Here is a 20,960-nt window from a genome sequence, read left to right as displayed (position 1 = left end):
CTGCATATTGTTTATGGTTGCTCTGGTAGAGATGAATGGTTGTGACAGAGACTGTATGGTCCTCAAAGGCTAAAAATTTATTATTTGGCCCTTTACAGAAAAAGCTTACTGATACCTACCCTAAAGGCTAGAACCTGGAAGAAATAAGGATAGATCTTGTCTATTTATTCACAGGTGGCAAATGGGTTTTAGCTCAAACATCAATGCAAAATATAAATGGCTGCCTGGAGTGCAGTGTTGAGAATGATTCTGAGACCAACTCTGGTCCCAAAGGGAAAGAGTATAGTTCTCAATTATCAATGACTACTGTGGTTTAGGGGAAGGAGAAATAGGGTTTTAACTAAAAACATTTAAAAACTTTCGCCGTAGAATACTTTGATCTTAAATAACTAGCAGTGTTGTCTGATAGTTTTACAAAGATGATTAGCTGCAAAATAATATACAAAGCCCCCCCCCCCCCCCCCGCAAGGAATCACTGAGAATGGTTTGCCTGAATGCTGAAGACTATCTACCAAAAAACAATGCTTTGGGTTCCAGCACAGTTGATGTTGCTCATTTTTATAATATTCACTCATTCACTCCATATTCATTCTTTATTCACTTAGTCAACAGATTCAGTTGTTTAAAACTATTCCTGAGGATAACTAAACAGTGTTATGAGGGGAACCTACGGCAAGAAGGTAAGTCCCCAACATGCCCTAAAACTCCATCAAGCTTTATATATAAAACTGTAAAGAAGGGGGGCGCCTGGGTGGCTCAGTCATTAAGTGTCTGCCTTCGGCTCAGGTCATGATCCCAGGGTCCTGGGAGTGAGCCCCACATCGGGCTCCCTGCTCGGCTGGGAGTCTGCTTCTCCCTCTCCCACTCCCCCTGCTTGTGTTCCCTCTCTCGCTGTCTCGCTCTCTGTCAAATAAATAAAACCTTAAAAAAAAAAAACTTGTAAAGAAGGGCATGTTGGGTAAAGTACTTTTACATTAGAAGCTAAATCTATTAAATTTGCCCACTTTGATTCTGGAAGTAGTTAATAAAGTAAACAGTTTCACATTGAAGGATTCACGCTACTGGAGCTCTGCAAAGTTTCCCTTTAGATTTTAGAAAATTCCTTTGTTTGCTGGACCAACCTCAAGTACTCGCGCCCTAGCTGCAAGGGAGGCCAGGAAAGCTAGTACCTGGCATTTTTACTTTCTACAAAGCAAGGTTGTTAACCAAGATTCACTTAGACATGTCTTTTCAGACACCGGTAAGTCTCTCTAAAAATAAATGTGAACACACACATCCATACATCTATATAAGACATTTTGAGGCAGATATTATGTTTCTGTTAGATACAGTCTGGCCCGTAAGGGCCACACCCTAGCATGACAGGACGTAAGGAGCCATGCATGGGATATCTGAAGAGGTGACAAAATCGCTCCTGGGAATGGTGGGAAGGAAGGTCTCAAAAGTCAGATCAAATTTAAATCTCAAGACACAGAAGCCTAGGAGAGCTAAGTGGTATCACAGCAGTGGTCATCAGTAACATCTCTCATCATAGTAGGGATTGTATGTGTTTGTGTGTGTGTGTGTGTGTGCACATTAAGTTTTTAAAAGTACCTCTGGAAGACTCTGATAACACCTCCCTGTTCCTCCTAAAGACCCTAAGACCTATATTCCTAGCAAAGAAAGGTCAGGGTTCACCCCTGACCATCATATTCATCATTTTGCCTTCAAATAACCGTCCCCCAATTTAATAAAGAAAGAGAAAGTCTCTGTTGTTCCTCAGGTCTGCAGAAATCAGATTCTTCAGTAATTTAAATAACCTGCTCTTAATGTCTTAACTTCCACAAGTCACAGAAAGCGATACAACCACTTCAAAGGGATGACTGTTACTGGGGGTAAGAATGCTAACCATGTATTTTTCTGTTGCAAGCTGAAGCCCTATCTTCTCCCAGTTTGCTGATTTATCATTCCAGAATTTAACACTAACACCAAAGGTGCTCAATAATGTTTTCTGAATAGGCTGCAGAATGAGATAACTATATTAACCAGAAATATCCCTCTTAGGGAAAATATCTGCTTTTATATATTTCAAGCAAATACTCTATGAAGTACAGTTTATGACCTGTTAGGGCAAAAGTAAAACACATCAGAAGTGAGGCACTTATAGTGCTAGCAGGTAAATTAGAATTTATGGGTAAAACTTCCAGAATAAACCACACCTGTTTTCATAAATGGAAGAACACCACAAATATTTCTTTTAATATAAATACTCAGATTTTACAAAACACCACCTTCCACAAGGATGGGGGGGGAACATTCTTTAAAACACAATTTTACAATCTGTTTCAACATAAGGCTGAATTCAGAAATAAACAGAATTAGTGTCTTCCATGACAGAAGGAATAAATGACTGCAAAAAATATTTTATTTCATTTTACTGTTAACCTCCTAACTAGGATTAAATGACAAAGCTTAATATGATTGCCCCAAATGCATTTGAAACCATAATAAGAATGCCATGACTTAGATTGTGGGTTCATAATTTGCATGACTAAATTAAATTCTAAATGAAATTTCAAGGCCAGGACATTCCTAATGGAAAATTCCCTAGTAAACCTGCCAAAAGTTCAGAGGAGAAAAGTTAACCAACTAACAAAAAAACAGTGGAAGCAGAGGTACTTCCCATAATTTTCTCTGGTAATTTTAGTATCTCAATCTAAGCAGCAGTTTATGCTAGCTGCTTAATGCTGACACTGGCTTATACAACTAACTGTCTTATGAAGTTATTTTTGACTAATTAAAGTTCTTCCTTTTACACTTTACCATGTTCAGTTTGTTCAAAGACGCTCAGTGACCGAATAAAATAAAGGCCATTCAGAAAAATAAAATGCATGCCACACTTCAAAGCCCCAAATAATGCTTGTACTTGGCTTTCTCATACATTACTCCACTTAACTTGCATAATTAGTAGGTAAGTACTTTAAAAAAAAAAAGTCACTTCAGAACTTGCCTGTCTTGGCAATTCTATAAAATAGAAGTCAGTATCCAAAAAATAGCATATACATGTTTGCATTCTTGGATATTAGTATGTACCAAACGAATGGATTAAAAGCAACGAGAACCAAAGTTTGGGTGTTAATTAGGCTATCGGAATAAGGACAGCATATGGGGAAACCACAAAAAGTGGGCAGGCACTTTCTGTAATCAATTCTGAGTTTCAAAGAAGCATCTTCAGATATTTCCTTCCATGTCAAAAATAAGTGATTCCATCAAGAATTTTTAGAGATTACCTTAGTCCTATAATATTCCTATCCCGATCTTCTATTGTACTCTAACTTACAATGAAATGTATTATGTAATTCTTAGAAACCTTATGAACTGGAAGACAAACCACATGATATCTTAAAAGACTTAAAAAATCTATTAAGAAATTGTGGCTAAAATATGAACTCTGAATCATTAAACATTTAAAAAAACCATTTATTATGTTCCAGGCACCAATACACACAGATGAATCTTCACTATTTCCAAACATTTAACTGGACTCCTAGGAATTAGGTGGTTTTCCCTATAGACTCATCAGCCTAAGCAGTGCATTCTATCCTTAATCTGTGTCAAAAAGAATTCCTTGGCAGAGACTATTTTTAAGCTAATTGCTTCAAAGTAACATTTTCAGACCCTGATGTCCTCCCCAAAGACACAAAGTAATAAAGAGTAAAGCCTTTCCAACAATTTCAGATCCATTTCTCATAGTAGATATAATTTTTTTACACAGCAAAACTTCACTTAAGCACTATCATGAGGCTATTTATAGTTCTTATTCATCCCATTCATGTTTCACTTTAGAAATATTGATTACTTACTAAAATTCAAAACAAATCTTTCCACAAAATTCTGAATTCCAAAGTACCCGAGACCAAGAATTTTAAGGGGACCTATAATCCATTTCATAAACATCTACCGTAGCAAAACACTCCTTTGAACATACTTTGCATTTTCTAATTTTTGTAGTTGCCCACCCTGATTCACTATTAGTCTAAAACTTACATACTCTTGATATCATGTACAGATCCCACCTCATTTATAATTTCTTCTTTGACTACTAGAGCCTAAGACTTTTCACTATTCCTTTGACTCTATAAGCACTCACCTGTATCACTCATTTGGGTATCAATTATTATTTTAAACTGCTATTTAAATTTCATACTAACTTTTCATGTCTTTGCTAAAAACCTTTTGTGCATAATTACTCAATTTAATCCTAACATACAGTAACTGAGAATAATTAGCTCTCAAAAACATGCAGTCAGATGAATGAGTCCTCCAGAGACAAAAGCCCTAAATAATGAGGAATTATAGTTGGAAACAGATACAACACATTAAAAAATTAGTGTAAGTAGCCTATGATGGGAACTGATAAAGAAATCATTGAACATCTTATGTATTCTTTTCATTAAAATAAAAAATGTTGGGCACTATGTGCCAGTTATTGGGCTAAGCATTTGAGATTGTGGTGGCAAAGTGACACTGTATTCCTGCTCTCTTGAAACAAACAGTTTAGAGGGCAAGAGAGAATAAATGGATAAATGTAATTATTGATTGTGGTAAGAGCTATGAAGATAATAAAGGGGATGCTCCTTTATATAAGGTGATCAGGAGAAACTTCCCTGTAAATGTACATCTGAGCCAGAGATCTAATGATACTTAGGCAGAATTGCAGACAGCTGGGGAAAGATCGTGCTGGAGAGTAGTTGTAAACACCCAATCTCAAAAGATGGTAAAGGTGGGTGCCTGAGTGGCTAAACCGGTTAAGCGTCTGTCTCCGGCTCAGGTCATGATCCCGGGGTTCTGGGACCAGCCCCACATCAGGCTCTCTGCTCAGCAGGGAGTCTGCTTTTCCCTCTGTGCTTCACCCCACTGGTACTCTCTCTCTCTATCAAATAAATAAATAAACAAAATAAAAAAAAAAAAATGATGGTAAAGGGCTTGTTGGGTTAAGCTCAGAAGAAGTCCAATATGGGTAGAGCTTAGTGAACAATGGAGAGATAAAGTTGTGAAGTAAGCAAGAACTGGATCTGGCTTTTATTTTAAGCCAATGGGGTGGGTTGGAGGGTAGCTTGGACTGGAGGGTATTATATGATCTGATTTACATTTTTAAAAGATGATTTTTAAAACCTAGGTGGAGACTGAGGTAAAGGAGGACAAGAATGGAAACGAGTTAGGAAGGCCCTGAAGGAGTCCAAACAAGAGATGACTGGCTTAAACAAGGTAAGTATCACAGAAACACAGGATTTCAGAGTTCAAAAAGACCTAAACAGCCATTTCATCAAACTGGCTTATGTAAAGATAAGTCCTGAGAGAGAGAGAGAGAGAGAGACATTAACTTGTTCGAGGTTTTACAGCCAGTGCCAGAGAGAGAACTGAAGCCTGGGACAAAGCCTGGGATAACTGAAGCCTGAAGCCAGTTCAAAGTTATCGTCACTAAGCCATGATACTTAATAGGGTGGAATCCAAGGTCTAGCAACTACTGAAAACTAGCACATCATTTCTCAAATTTACCCCTCATGCTCAAAGGAATCAGCTAAAATTTACCAGGAAAATAAGTGTCCAATTTAAGCACTGAAGGTTCAGAGAAAAGTGCGTAAGAGTCTGTTGGGCAGTAAAAGTAAACGTACTCTCGAGTTACACTGCTTAGTGATGAAAACTTTTACTTTAACCCCATAATCTCGCAATAGATAGTACCAATTTATCTTCTACCCAGGACCATTTCTTGGGAGACAAGATTTATCAATCACTAAAGCATCACAAATGCTTTTCCAAGTGTTTATCATTCCTATTAACCTGAACTCTAAAGTGAGTGCAGTAACAGTAGGTTTGCTCATTAGAAAGAGAACTTCTTAATCATCATCCTTATTCTTTTCTGCTCGATTTCCTGCCCCTCCCACCTCTCTACTGCCTATTATCACCATCATCACTTTCATGTAAACAATAGAAAAATGTTATGAATGCTCTTCTGTCCTTAAAAGCTTGCACATCCCGTCTGCTCTTTGTTGAAGGATGAAGTAAGGTGACAGGACTCTTGGAAGAAAGCAAGCTTAAATGTAAAAAATCTAAAATAGAGGAAGTTACAATTTTTTCAGCTAGCAACTAAAGCTGAATAAGCAATAGCCAGTGGCAACCTTGTGACTAATTTGGATGTCCTGAACATAAAATATGATCTCCGTCTATTCCCTAATTCAGAACAGGCAGAACAGCTGACCAGGTAATTGTTTAATATAGAGAGAACTCAAGTTTCCTATTAAATTCCCTCCCTCACTGTGGGCTTAGCTCATGTAGGCAGGAGTTCCATAATGCTTATTCCTCAAAGCTACCCCAAAGTTAGCAGTTTTACACTTATTCCTCTTAACCACTCCACTCCAGGCCTCTGCCTCTTCCGTCAATGCTGTTCTTTCAACCAGTAGAACTCAGACTCACTACTTTCTTCACAGAACACACTCATTTTATTACCTCTAGGGGAATAACTGGCACTAAATTTCCAAGAAAGTACAGTATAATCTACAATTTACCTATCTTCTTTCATAATCTGAAACTTATTACTTGAACTGAATGGTTAGCCTAAAAATCCTTTAAAATTTGGAACTATCCTATGACAAAAGGTTTATAAAAATAGTTGTTAATAAGGATTGCTACGGTTGTTCTCGAACAAGCATGAACAAGAAACCGCTTTCTCCCAAAAGGTAAGAACATTATAATTTGTTTTAAAAATATCTACTAAAGGTAGACAACACAGCAAATACTCAGGTCAAAGAGACATTATTAAACCTGAAATGGGAAAAAGTCCATAGCTTTACTACAGGAAAGCTACTAAATATCCTAAACTCATGAAAGTCAACAATTAAAAACTTTTTTAAGGTTATGTCAAAATTTGGGCACACATGCAATCTAGGTGAATGAGTTATCAGATAGATGTACAAGTATTAAAACCAAGAAATACGCTTAAAAAATAACAATCACCTAATTTATTACAATGATCAAAAGGTGAATGGAATGCTCAAGGAGAAGACTATTAAAAAAGTCAATCTAGGGGGTGCCTTGGTGGCCTAGTCGGTTAGGCCTCCGACTCCTGGTTTTGGCTCAGGTTGTGATCTCCAGGTCGTGAAACTGAGCCCTGTGTAGGGCTCAATGCTCAGCAGCGAGTCTGCTTGAGATTCTCTCTCTTCTCCCTCTGCCCCTCCCACTCTTGCTCGCCCACACTCTCTCTAAAATAAATACATCTTTAAAAAAAGTCAACCTAAAATGACTATGTATTAATAAGAGATTTCAAGATGAAGTGCATGGAAATACTGCTTCACATATATCTCTGGTTCCTATTCTTATCTTCCCCTCCAACAAAAATCAAATAAATCAAAGACGTTATACATTGAGAGCAAAGCATGGAAAAACTAGTATACAAAAAAGTGAATTATAAGCACACAGCTGGGGATATTTTAGTAGCCTTTTCAGATAAATGTGGATATTCTCCTTTGATACTACACCAAAACTTAACAACTGGTTGCAATATACTGGAATGGAAAACCTTACCAATAAACTTTGGTCTGTTTTAACATTAAAATCCATAGGTCTAGCTAGAACTTAGGAAGGATTTCTTATGCATGCATGATTTTGTAACATCACGCACTTGGTCACTTGGAAAATACTTGTACAAAGAGTTATGCAGATCTTCAAATACTGACACATTATATATTATTTTTAAAAAACTATGTTCATTAACATCACCAGTATCACCAGAAAAATTTTCTAAATATTGGGAAGCTGTCAAGAGCACAGTGGCTGATACAAATTTTCCAAAAATCTAATTTTCATTTGAAAACTAGAACTTTATCACTGACCATAAATAGTGTTGATCTTTTCCTAAAAAGAAACAGGCTCATTTTGTTTATTTTCAAGAAAATGTCAGCTTAATACCCAAGTCTGAATAACTCTGAATAGTTTTTCAGGCATTCCTTCAAGTAAAAAAAAGTATTCATGAAGAAAGTGGCTGGTTGAGCTTGCAACTGCAATAATTACACAAATGCTTTTCCTATAAGACAACCATTTTACCCTCAATAGAACAGCAAGATAGTGTTTGAAGCATACTTTCCATTTTGTCATACTATATTGAAATAATATGTATAAGAGCCAAGATTTGATAAAAAAAATTTTTTTTTTAACTTCAACAAGTGCATTTAGGTTAAAGTTTTTTGTTTTTTAATGCATGGCAGTGAAGAATACAATGATACAGCGTGGTGCTCTGACTTATTTGTTCTAAGGTGCCGAAAGTTTTACTCACCACTGCTTTTGTTACCATTATTACAAATGTCCACGCAGTGAAAAAGGCAAAGAACATCTCAGTATTATTGTAAAAACAGTTTTGTATTTGCAGATTCCTGAAAATGTCCAGGCAATCCCCAGGATTCCTTGGAGTATATTTTGAAAACCCCTGGGCTAGACAATCCGTTAAGCTATTCACAATCACAATTATTCTTTCTTAGTCCTTATTCACGCCTTAATATAAATAACTTCAATTGGGAGAAGCGATGCTACAGAGAAATAAAAGTTTTATAGAACAATAACTAATACTACATTAGTATACTCTTTTATAATCATTTATAGATAATACTCCACTTAATCCTCAAGAACTCTAAGTATATGCCACTGTTCCCACTGAGGAACCAAGGAGGTAGGAAAGGTTCAGAAAAGGAGGTACGAATTTTGCCTAAAAATTCATTGTACTGGTGTGATTATATATGACATTAATTTTTTCCTTTATATTTTTCTGTGTTCTAAACACTTTAATAAGAAAATTCAAAAGACATACATTTAAAAACTCAGCCAGTCTTACCAATACAAACTCAATGCAGTATCTCAAATTGCACAATTTCAAGAGAAGAAAACACACGTATTTATATACTTCATCCCTATTCTTCTTTATTATCTGTACAGTACAGAATTCAAGATTACCCAGGGATTCCTGAGTTTTGTTATCAAGGAGCGTAACCAGAACTTATCAATCTTAGGTAGCAGCTATAACTTTGCTAGCATTACGTAGTAATAGTAATAGTCTCACTGTAACCTTAAAACACAAGCCAACAGCTGGATGCAATATGCATACCACTTTGACATCCAGAACCTACTAATTAGTTTATATTTAGTTTTTATTTTACTGAAATCCTCAGTCCCATTAACTGAGAACTTTCAGAAAGTCTCCTAATTTTTTTTAGAATAAAGTGACTTGGAAAAATATATTCCAATGTATAAACTTTAAAAATATAAATTTTAGAAGACACAGATAATTAGAATTTTATTTTACGTAACATTTTCCATTTCCTTTCCAGAAGCTTTTGCCAAAAACTACTATTAAATGGACAAAACAGATTTTCTTTCATCTTTTTTCTTTTCCACAAGGCAAAGAGGAAAGCAACAGGTAGAGGTAATCCACTATTGGGGCAATCAGTTCACTGTATATTTTCAAAATAAAGTTATTCAATGAAATGCTAAGTTTTGAATATAAGAAAAAAATCCATTTTATTAAAAGTACGTATTTACTGAAATAAATTTTCAAAGCAATACTGAAAAATTCAGCAAGATCTATAATGTGAAGATGATGTGATTCCAAGAAGTCAATAATTTAATGCAATCAAAATGATTTATAACTGATTTAAATAAATGCTCTCTTCCTTTAACATCTTTATTGAGTCTACTTGGACAACAGTTAAAAACACTGAATTCCTCACCACTGGAAAAGATTACCTAGCAAATTATCTCATGAGATCAGAATGGTTTAAATTTAAAAGGTCTCACTGGTTGTATGTATAAAATATATAAAGTATATAAAGGAACTTAACTACAAAATTATAAAATAGCATAACTACAAGAGTAAGCTTTAGAAACCAACTCAATGTAAAATCCAAAATCAGAACACTAGATAATTTCTCTCTATGGCTAGAGAGACTGGGATTCTTAATTTAAAAGTGAACATATATATATATTTTTTAAGATTTTATTTATTTATTTGACAGACACAGCGAGAGAGGGAACACAAGCAAGGGGAGTAGGAGAGGGAGAAGCAGGCTTCCCGCCGAGCGGGGAGCTCGATGCGGGGCTCGATCCCAGGACCCTGGGATCATGACCTGAGCTGAAGGCAGACGTTTAATGACTGAGCCACCCAGGCACCCCTAAAAGTGAACATATTTCTAGTACTCAAGTACCTCAAATACAATAAACTTTAATCATAGTTATATTCCAGAATATTGTTCTGTATAATAAAAACCAGATGGAATTTCTTCAGTTCATGTTGCAGATATTTTTTCTTTTGATAAGTAATTTAAATATTATTTAAAACATGGTACCTTTCCCTAAATATTCATGTCTTTCTAAGTTTCAAGGCTCTTTGGAAACAGTTTAAAAATTCTTGAACTTCTATTAATGCTGAGCAAAAATTCTTTCTAAATCGCTACTGAAATAATATATACCCTAATTTGACTAACACTAGGAATAAACACACCAGTGTTAGGAAGTATGGAATAGTGGTATTTCTTTTTGTTTGTGGAACATTTTAAAAAGTGGTTTTAATTTTTTAAAGGCAGCATAACCTTTCTTCTTTAAAACAGGAATTCTAAGACTAGAATCCAGTGTTCAACTAGGCTCAAAGTACAACAGATTATATATATAGAAAGCTAGTCTTTCCTGCAAATGGATAAACTCATTCTATTCTTTGTAGCTACTGCTTCAAATGTATTCATGAGATTTCCAAAGAATTAATAAATTAAAGACTTAAGTCCTCAAATGGTAATTAGTACCTTTGGATACTATTGCAAAATATCTAAGAACACTGAAAAATATTAGGCTTTCAGCACAAGTGTTTCAGCACATGGTACAGTACTCCTGTTTATTGAAAAATTTGTCCAATGTTACAATGAATCATTGCATCAGCCAAAATGTCTGTTCTTAACTTTTTCTATAAGAAATTCAACTTGAAAAGGCTAACAGTAAAAACTTCAGCCTAATCTCTAAGACTATGGAGTCCTCAAAAATGATAAGAGGGGAAAAATAATCAAGGCATTTATTTTAATCACAGCCTTATGTGGTCCCACAAAGTTTAAGATCAATCTTATCAAAGTTTTTCTATAGACTGAACATGTGACATCACTGCCACAGCAACAAAAAAAGCACTTTTGACTATTTAGTTCATAAATACTAAACTATTCCTGGTGTGTCAAATTTACACAGTACAGATCAATACCCACCCTCTTTATCCATACATACACAGGAACACATTATTTTAAGTCTAGGAAAATGACATGTGTGCTTTCAGTGAGATCTTGGTATTCAATAATAAAATCGCTTATTTAAAATTACACATTTGGGAAAAAAAAAATAACACCTGTGTAAAACAGCCAAATTTTCTCTGTATTCAGATCCAGTTTCACTGATTAATTTCACTCCCTTAACAAATATTCATCAAGTACCTACTACAAAAGTCAAAACTGAACATGAGCAATTTCTCACCCAAATCTTAGACTTTATATTTAAAACATGTATAGTTAGTTACTATGTTATCAACCTCTCAATAGGCCTTCTACTAGTCTTGAATTACACTAGAAGATGCACTTAATATGGTATTTATGTACATGATCAAAGTTTTATGATTAATTCTTTATTACATCTCAACAGATACTCCTTACTTGATGGCCCCTTACCATGGTGGTTCACTTCCCCTTTATATGGCTAAGAGAAAATATTGGAATTCTAATAAGGATTGTTTTGAGGATAAAATGAAAATCAATTTGTAAAGTTACCTGGGTGGCTCAGTCGTTAAGTGTCTGCCTTCGGCTCAGATCACGATCCCAGAGTCCTGGGATCGAGCCCCGCATCGGGCTCCCTGCTTGGCCGGGAGCCTGCTTCTCCCTCTCCCCCTGCTTGTGTTCCCTCTCTAGCTCGCTCTCTCTGTGTCAAGTAAATAAATAAAATCTTTAAAAAAAAAAAAAAAAAGGATTCCAAAGCCAATGTAGAAATGTTTCTTTTTAAGGAAGACAAAGTTCTCTTCAAATATTCTCAAATGTTCACTACAGTTATTTCTTAAGTCTAAATGCTAAACACTTGTTATCTGCACAGCCAAGGTTCTAGGAACTAAGAATACAATGGGGAATGCAATGGTCCCTACCCTCATTATGCTTACATTTAACAAACTGGTATTATCTATGTGCAATGTACCATGCCAGTGCTTTGGTGCATACAAAGAAGACATCCTGTCCTTGGACTTTACAACTTAGTGGAATAGGTAACAAAAATCGTATGAATAACGATAACAGAACAGTAACAGAATGTTAGAAGTGATAGGTGTCACAGAAAGAAAAGAGATGACTTTCATGGAGTGAAGCCTGGGGGTGTTATGGGGAGAATGCAAAAGAGAAGAGTAATTGTTTTCATGCCCTCTATCACATTTTTAAATTAAGCCAGTTTATTATCGGGTTCTTCAGTTGTATTCTGATACCTGGCACATTAAAACTAAACTGGCTACAGGTGTTTTAAAAATTTACTTTGTGGCTTCCTCAGATACGGCAACCTCACAATTTATTGAGAATGCCAAAGAAGAAAATCCAAGGGCGCCTGGGTGGCTCAGTTGGTTAAGCGACTGCCTTCGCTCAGGTCATGATCCTGGAGTCTTGGGATCGAGTCCCGCATCGGGCTCCCTGCTCGGCAGGGAGTCTGCTTCTCCCTCTGACCCTCCTCCCTCTCATGCTCTCTGTCTTTCATTCTCTCTCTCTCAAATAAATAAATAAAATCTTAAAAAAAAAAAAAAAAAAGAAGAAAATCCAAGTGAAAACAGTGTGTCATGCAGAGTTTAAAAGCAGGAAGGGCTCAAATAAGACCATCATTCAGGGCTCTGTGTCCTTAAAGTTATTTAACCTCCTTGAGTATCAATTTCCTTTCCTAAACCTGGGAATGTGGTTCTTCCACACTATTTGACTAAGGTACTAACATTTTGTATATGATGGTTATCCCGTAAAAATGTAATTCACTATAAAAATACTCTATTTCTTTCTCCTGGTTCTCTATTACATACTGTCCTAAAAGTCAGCAAGGCCACTAACTAATCTTATCTTTTCCAGGCCTCAGTTTCCTCCTCCATAACATGAGAGGGTGGGACTGGATGACCTAAATAGTCCCTTCCGGCCCTTAAAAAGTCCCATGACTCCATTATGACTCAAATACTATTCAAGAGTCAGCTTTGAGGAGAGATCGGAGTTTGAAATTAAATGAACGTTTCTTTTTTTTAGTTTCTTGCTAAGATAAGGTTTTGTTGCGCAAGTCTAAACAGCATTCTAATTACAAAAAAGAGTCAAAAATAAATTTGCGAGTTAGAAGCTTTAAGTTGTAAGCACTCGATATATATTAGATGCTACCAGCAAAACAAAAATCCAGTTAGACTGAATTAATCTTAAAATACTAAAATCACAATGTTAATTTAGTGTCAACTTTCTACCCCGTTAAAAATGTAATTTCCCGTTACTGTAATACAGAACTGCTTACGTTCCTTCCAAACAAGAGTTGCAGGGCCAAAATGTTTTGCTAAACTAATGGGGGGGGGGGGGGGAGGTGGAGCGAAGGGGAAGCAAATCCTGTGCTTAAACTCGCAAGGATGATCTTTTCTCCAAAAGTCATCAGTTCTTTTCAGAAGAAAAATCCAAATGGCCCGGTTAATTGGGGTAATTTTAAATAAAACTCATGGTGCTGACAGTTTTAGGATTAGACACATCGAGTTGGCGAAAAAGAGAAGACGACAAACTTCCTGGATTTTGTCTCCCTCTGTAAGAGAAAAGAGATTTCCTCCTGCTGACGAAGGGAAAGGCCCCTTTAACAGTTTTTCCCTACGCGGTGGTTGCTGCCAGACTAGGTGGGGCTCCCTCCCCTGCCTTCCTCCTGCCACTTCCCGCAACAAATGGAGCAAACCAGTCCCGTTTCAGGCAAACTTTTTCCCTGTCAGGCTGGAGCCTGCAGGGCGCCGGGGAGTGGTTTCCCCCGAACGCTCCTCGTCCTGGCTCGGGGCTGGGGGAAGCTGCGTCTTCTCAAAGGACAACTTTCTGGTTTCCGTTCTAACTTCCACCCACACCCAGGAGGGCACCGAGGTGGCCAGCGAGGGGGCTCCGGGGCGGGGGACGAGTGCTCCGGGGAGCCGGCGGGGGACGGCGGGCAGCAAGAGAGGCTGCGGCGGCCGCGGACAGGAGGCAGCAAGCGGGTGTGTGTGTGGGGGGGGTCCTCGGGCTCTCACTTCCTCCGCCATATTTCAGACATTTGACCCCTTCCGCAAAGCGCGCTGTTCCCCCGCGGAGGCGGCGGCGGCAGCGGCTGCTCGTCCCCGCCGGCCCGGAAGGCAGCGCGCTCGCCGGCCGGGCGCCGGGCCCTCGCACCACCTGCAGCGCGCCGTGAAGCCGCCGTCGCCGCCACCAGGGTCCCTGACCGCCGCGCGCGCCCCGCCCGGCCCGCGCCGCACCCCACCCGCTCCCCTCAGCCGGCGCCCGGCCCCCGCCCCGCGCGGCCGCCGCCGCCGCTCCCCTCAGCGGCCACGCACGCACTCTGCGAACCTCTCACGCTGTCACCGGGTCCCCGCAGCCCGCGTCGCCCCGCGCCTCGCGCTCCCTCCGGGTCGCTGCTCCCGGCGCCACGGCGCTCCTGCCGCTGCCACCGCCGCCGCTCCGGCTGGTTTACACGCCTGACTCTGGGCGAGGTTTGGCGGTGTCGCCTTGACGTCAGGCGTTCAGCCTCGCTCTCGCTTCCGTCCGCGGGCGGGGCGCGCGAGTGCGCGGCCGGGGAAGGGGCGGGGCCGCGGGGCGGAGCGAGGGGAGTCGAGAGGCGGGGCCTTGCGCGCCGCCGCAGCGCAGGCCGGACACACGCGGCCCCCTTCGCTGCGAGTTCTGGGCGGTGTTTCTCTCTCACCTCTAGAGCCCCTTTAGCTTCGCCTGGGCCACCTGGCTCAGGGCAGATGCGCGTGTCGACTTCCCTGACCTCAGCGGGTTACAGTGAGGCGAAGGGTTTAGAAACCCTCCGAAACTTAAAAGGTGCCTTTAATGCAAACTAATTCAGTCACCAACGCCACCCAACAGTTGGTGCTCGCGTATTCCTTTGTGCTGGGGAAAGTGGCTGGGGAAGTAACAGAGCGTGCAGTTTCCACACACCTAGATCTCGCACGAAGGAAACCAGGCCAGGGACCTTCTATAGCTGAGGGTAATCATGGGTGGGGGCCAAATTGGGCACGGTCCTTTTCATTCTTGAACGGGTTTTTCTCTTGACAAGTATTTCATACACTGGTGTCTTAACCTCGGTGAAATCTTTCCAAATTACCCTACCAAACTCAGTTAACAAATCCATGATCACAAACAACTTGGTACTCTGTACCTAAATCAACTATTTGTATGGATAAAATAAATTGCATATTTAAATGCACGACTCGGACACTTTAAAGGGTTACTCATAGGTAGGTTTATGGTGAGACTACCGGGCAACAAAAAGCACTTTCTGTTCCAAAAATGCCTTGTTCCAAAAAGGGTGGGAACTTAACGAGGGAACTTAAATTATTAGAGAAAAGACTAAAATGCAACTACCCTTCGTACAAAACATCAGCTCTTTTATGAAACAAAGTTTTGATGAAAGAAGAGATTCGAAGAGAGCAAAATGCAAGGAAAAGTAGGGATTGGGAAGTAATTGAAAACTAACTTTTGCTTAGTTCAGCTTAACTTTATTCTTGAAATAAATTCTGGTGAACTTTGATGAACTTGGAAGATTAATAAAAAGTATGATTAATTTCACTCCTGTAAAGAATACTAGAAATTGAAAACTTAACCAAGTTAAAGAATAGATAAGCATGAATTATAATTATCCTAAGTTTTCTGTATGTAAGTGCTTTCTAGGTATCTCTCAATTTAGGTTGATTGAATGTTACATATTTCTGCAATTTCTGTTTCCTTAGAAAACCCTTTTTTAATGGAAATTTCAAAGGCAAATTTCAGAGCAGTCTGCAGGAATTGTTTTTTGGTTTTTTTAAAAGATTTTATTTATTTATTTGAGAGAGAGAGCGTGTGTGAGCCGGGAGAGGGGCAGAGGGAGAGGGAGAAGCAGACTCCCCGCTGAGCAGGGAAGCCCCACATGAGGCTTGATCCCAGGACCCTGGGATCATGACCTGAGCTGAAGGCAGATGCTTAACCAACCGAGCCACCCAGGCACCCCAGTCTGTAGGAATTATTGTAAATTCTAAATGAATGAATTTTAAATAAATTAGACTTTACTGACTTCAGTTATTGCATGGAACTTTGATCAAGTCTGAAAGCCTGAAACTTAAGTTCGTGGAAGCAGGTGTTACTTGGGTATACCTGTGTTTTTTCTTCTTTCTTTCTTTCATCTCTCTTTGACTTTGGGCAATTGATTTTTTATTTATTTATTTTTTTCAAAGTCAGTTTTAGAAGATTGGAGCTAGGATTATTTAGTTTGAGGGAATACTTTATTTTAATTAAGAATACTTTTTCTTCTAAAAGACTAGAAATCATTACACTTTTTTTTTAAGCTTCTATTTATTTATTTGAAAGAGAGAGAGTGAGCATAAGCAGAGGGAGAGGCAGAGGGAGACAGAAAGGGAGAAGCAGGCCTCCCGTGGACCAGGGAACCCGATGCAGGGCTCGATCCCAGGACCCTGGGATCATGACCTGAGTTGAAGGCAGACGCTTAGCCAACTGAGCCACCCAGGCGCCTTGAAATCATTACACTTGTATTAAACTATTATCTTTATACAGAGAATGCCAGAATCTGCATGTCTTAGCACCAAACTCACTTTTGGGTTTGGAACCCAGGTTCCTGTCTTCTTGAAATATTCACCAGGATATCCCACTGGCAACTTCAACTGGTCATGTTTGCCGACTGAACCGGTCATCTGTCACCGGACTAGTTTTCATTTGTTCATTGTATCACCATCTTTTAAATTAGCCATTCTCCAAGCCTGATACTCCTTTTTCTGCCTTTTCTCAAACCCATCAGTCAATTGGCACATCTGTTAGGTAGTAATTCATTTCTAGTAAGACCACAGTTGTTTAGGTTGGCACTACCTCTCCACTCCTGGACTTTAGCCACACCTTCCTACCTTGTCTTGTGGCCTCTTGTCTGGTCCTGCTGTGATCTATTCTACACATTGTTGCCAGATGAATTATCTTAAAGCATCCTGAGCAAGTCACTCTTTTCCTCAAAGAGCCTCCAGTTACTTGGTTGCCCTACCAAAATAAAGTTAAAATCCTTCTAGAGTATCTTACTCTTCCTTCTCACTTAAAACTGCCTTACAGTCAGAGTGGACTTTTCATCTTGCCCAAATGTAGTGCTTTCCCACTGCTCTGGTGTGTATAGGTGATTTCCTCTGCCTGAAGTGTTCCTTCCCACTCTTGCCTGCTAATCAAGGTCCATTTACTTTCTCCAAGAAAGACCATCTTTCCAATCAAATGTGGTCTGATATTTTCAATTTAATGTGGTCTCTTCTCTTTGGAATCCCCATAACACTCTATTGCTCCTTTCTTTTGTCACTTATATTCTACCTTCCTACTAGAATAGGGGTTTGCAAACTTTTCCTGTAAAGAGCCAGATGGTAAATATTTAAGGCTTTGGGGGCCAGATGGTCTTTGTTGCAGCTACTCAACTCTGCCTTTGTTGTGCAAAACCAGCCATAGGATACATAACAAATGAGTGTGATGATATTCTAATAAAACTTTATTTATGGACACTAAAATTTTAATTTCATATAACTTTCACATGTCACAAATCTCTTCCTCCCCTTCTTCCACCCCTTCTTCTTCTTTCTCCCCTTCTTCTTCTTCTTCTTCCTCTTCCTCTTCTTCTTCCATTTAAAAATGTGAAAACCATTCTTAGCTCATAGCTGTACAAAAACAGGCAGTGGGCTGGATTTGTCCATGTTTGCCCTGCTGTGCTCAGGACCAGCTTCATGGGCCTGTGACAGGGCCCTGTGCTTAGAAAGGCTCAATGATCAGTTTAATGCTCTGATGTCATCATCTTGAAATTTTTAATAATTTTGAACAAAGGGACTGCATTTTCACTTGGCATTGGGTTCCTCAAATTCTGTAGCTGGTCCTGCGTATACTAGAAGGGAAAATCCATAAGATGTGTATTTCTCATGTTTGGTATAGTGCTTTTCACATAATAGGCATTCAAAATGTATTTGTTGAGAGATTTCTCAGGGTTGTATTTGTATTGAGCAGTATTGAAGAATGAGGTAACACCTCCCCAAAGAGCAGAATTGTTTCTGCTCACTATAAAAGCAGTACATCTCCTAAACCCAGGGTTCCCTCCTGTATCACAACTCCCTGCAAGTGTGCATCCATGTAAGTCTACTTTCATTGCCCCCAGGGAACTAGGGGATATATAGAACTGGTGCAAGCATGATGCTCTGGCTACTGCTTTTGCTGTGAGTAATAAAGTCCTTTGTCTCTCTCAAAAAAAATGTATTTGTTGAATTTTCTATTCCTAAGGCACTGTGGAATAGTGGAGAACATGAGAGAGTTTAGCTTCACCACTTATTAGCTGCATGGTCTTGGGCAAATTCCTTAATCATATTGAGCCTTGATTTTCTCATCTATAACATGGGGATAATAATCTCTGCCTTATGGAACTGTTTAGATTGAATATAGAAAATAGCCATGTCTTAGACCCTGGGAGTGGATGAAGCTCAAAATTAATTTTTTCCCTTTTAGGGGAAGTAAATTAATAGGATGCTTATCTAGAACTCTTGCTTATTTAACTGTATTTAGCAGTATAATACTGTATTTAACAGTATTTCTAATTTTTCATGTTATTTGCTTCCTTAAAAGTTATAATTCAAATGACATCTATACCTCATTAGTTTCATTTCAAAAGTCCATATAAGGGGTGCCTGGGTGGCACAGTTCGTTAAGTGTCCAACTCTTGATTTTGGTTCAGATCATGATCTCAGGGTTGGGGGATCAAGCCCCACGTGGGGCTCCATGCTCAGTGCAGAGTCTGCTTGAGACACTCTCTCCCTCTCCCTCTGCCCCTTCCCCCATTTGTATTTTCTCTCTAAATAAATAAATAAAAAAAATATTTTTTAAAAAGTCCACATAAATAAAAGTCTTATTGCAAATCCAAAATTGGATTTCAAAAATCCTCATATTTAAAATTTTCCTAATTAACAGTTAATGATTATTAGCATTAATAAGAGTCATGCTGTTTAACTTCCAATTAAATATGGTATCAAGAGGATTGAAAGTCATTAACCTTAAATATTATTATATTATTTCATTCACAAATGAGCAGTAGTGAAATTTGATCCTTTCAAGGCACTTTCTTACTGTTTTTGCCCTCTGTTGTGTGTATTCATGTATGTATGTGTGTGTGTATATATAATGTGTATATACATATATATAATACATATATATACACACACACACATATATACACATATATAATATGTATGCGTATGGTATATATGTAACATGTACATATATGTATAATATATATACACCACTATATATAATGTTTAGTATATAAATATAGTTCTATTCCTTTGCAGTATCCTGCACAGCTGGGGTTGGAGGTTGAGAAGGATAAGAAGGCTGCTTATTGATGTGAAAGAGGAAAAACCATGGCTTAACTTTCCAGTTAGGTTCATTCTGGTCTTTTTGGTCAAACATTGGTTCCAAACTCTATGCAGACATTTTTATAAATTCTGCCCTTTATCACGTGAGATAAAGGTTTCCCGGTGCATATAAGGTTATGTTTACATATATTCTATAGTCTATGAAGTGTGCAATAGCATTATGTCTAAAAAACAATGTATATACCTTTATTTAAAAATACTTTATTGCTGGGGTGCCTGGGTGGCTCAGTGGGTTAAGTGTCTGACTTTGGCTCAGGTCATGATCTTGGGGTCCTGGGATGGAGCCCTGCGCATTGGGCTCTGCACTCAGCAGGGAGTCTCTCTCTCTCTCTCCCTCTGCCCCTGCTCGTGTTCTCTCTCTCAAATAAATAAATAAATAAATAAATAAATAAATATACTTTATTGCTAAAACATGTTAACCCTCATCTGAGCTTTCAGCAAGTCCTAATCACTGATCACAGATCACCATTACAAACATGATAATAACGAAAAAGTTTGAAATATTATGAGAATTACCAAAATGTGATACAGACATACCAAGTGAGTAAATGCTTTTGGAGAAATGGTGCCAAAAGACTTGCTCAACTCAGGGTTGCTGCAAACCTTATTTGTAAAAAACACAGTATCTGTGAAGCTCAATAAAGTGAAGCATAATAAAACAAGGTATACCTGTACTCTTTCAACTACTACTAATCAGCATTTATAACACTGTTCCCTCAGTTTTCACAGCACCTTTTTCTTACGGTTTTCCTCTTTTCTCTCTGGCTGTTTTTTTCTCACTCTCTTTGGACTATCTCTTCTTTCTGACCTTTAAGGGTTGGAGTTCCCCGGAGCTTGATCCTGGACCGTCTTCTTGTATACTTTCTTCTGGGCAGTTCTAGTCTTTGCCATGGCTTTATATGCCATCTGACTAACAGCAGCTCATAGATATATGTCTGCAGTTCAGAATTCTCTGCCGAACTCTGGATGCATAGAGCCAATGCCTTCTGGAAAGCTTTTCTTGGTTGACCTCCCCCATAATTGCTCTTCCTCTAGGAATCCTCATCTCAATAGATGGTGGCCACTCCCTAAAATAGAAATCTAGCGCTTCCCTTTACCTTACTCCACACAGCAAATTCTTTACCAAGTCCTATTGATTCTACTTCCAAAATCACTAAAATACGACCACTCTTCTCCATTTCCATGATGTGGTTGGTTTATGTACTTTCACTTTTGTCCCTCCTCCCAACCATTCTCTGAATGGTGGTCTTAAAAATTAAAAACAAACAAACAAACTTTT

At 38.6% G+C, this 20,960-nt stretch overlaps 1 protein-coding gene and 1 long non-coding RNA gene across 2 annotated transcripts in view; one reads left to right on the top strand and one right to left on the bottom strand.

Moving 5' to 3' along the window:
* Positions 1 to 14,760, bottom strand: part of RAP1B (RAP1B, member of RAS oncogene family) — a 46,518-nt gene extending 31,758 nt beyond the window's left edge. The window contains exon 1 of the mRNA XM_078076255.1: positions 14,604 to 14,760. The gene's annotated coding sequence lies outside the window, so the exon portion shown is untranslated. The remainder of the gene's footprint in view (positions 1 to 14,603) is intronic.
* Positions 5,172 to 20,960, top strand: part of LOC144382396 (uncharacterized) — a 124,016-nt gene continuing 108,227 nt past the window's right edge. Inside the window, exon 1 of the long non-coding RNA XR_013449267.1 lies at positions 5,172 to 5,247. This is a non-coding gene — a long non-coding RNA (uncharacterized LOC144382396). The remainder of the gene's footprint in view (positions 5,248 to 20,960) is intronic.

The sequence above is a fragment of the Halichoerus grypus genome, chromosome 6 (genome assembly GCF_964656455.1).
Source record: "Halichoerus grypus chromosome 6, mHalGry1.hap1.1, whole genome shotgun sequence".
Classification (NCBI taxonomy): domain Eukaryota; kingdom Metazoa; phylum Chordata; class Mammalia; order Carnivora; family Phocidae; genus Halichoerus; species Halichoerus grypus.
The sequence above is the reverse complement of the archived record's forward strand: the minus strand, read 5'-3'. Positions and strand labels throughout refer to the sequence as shown.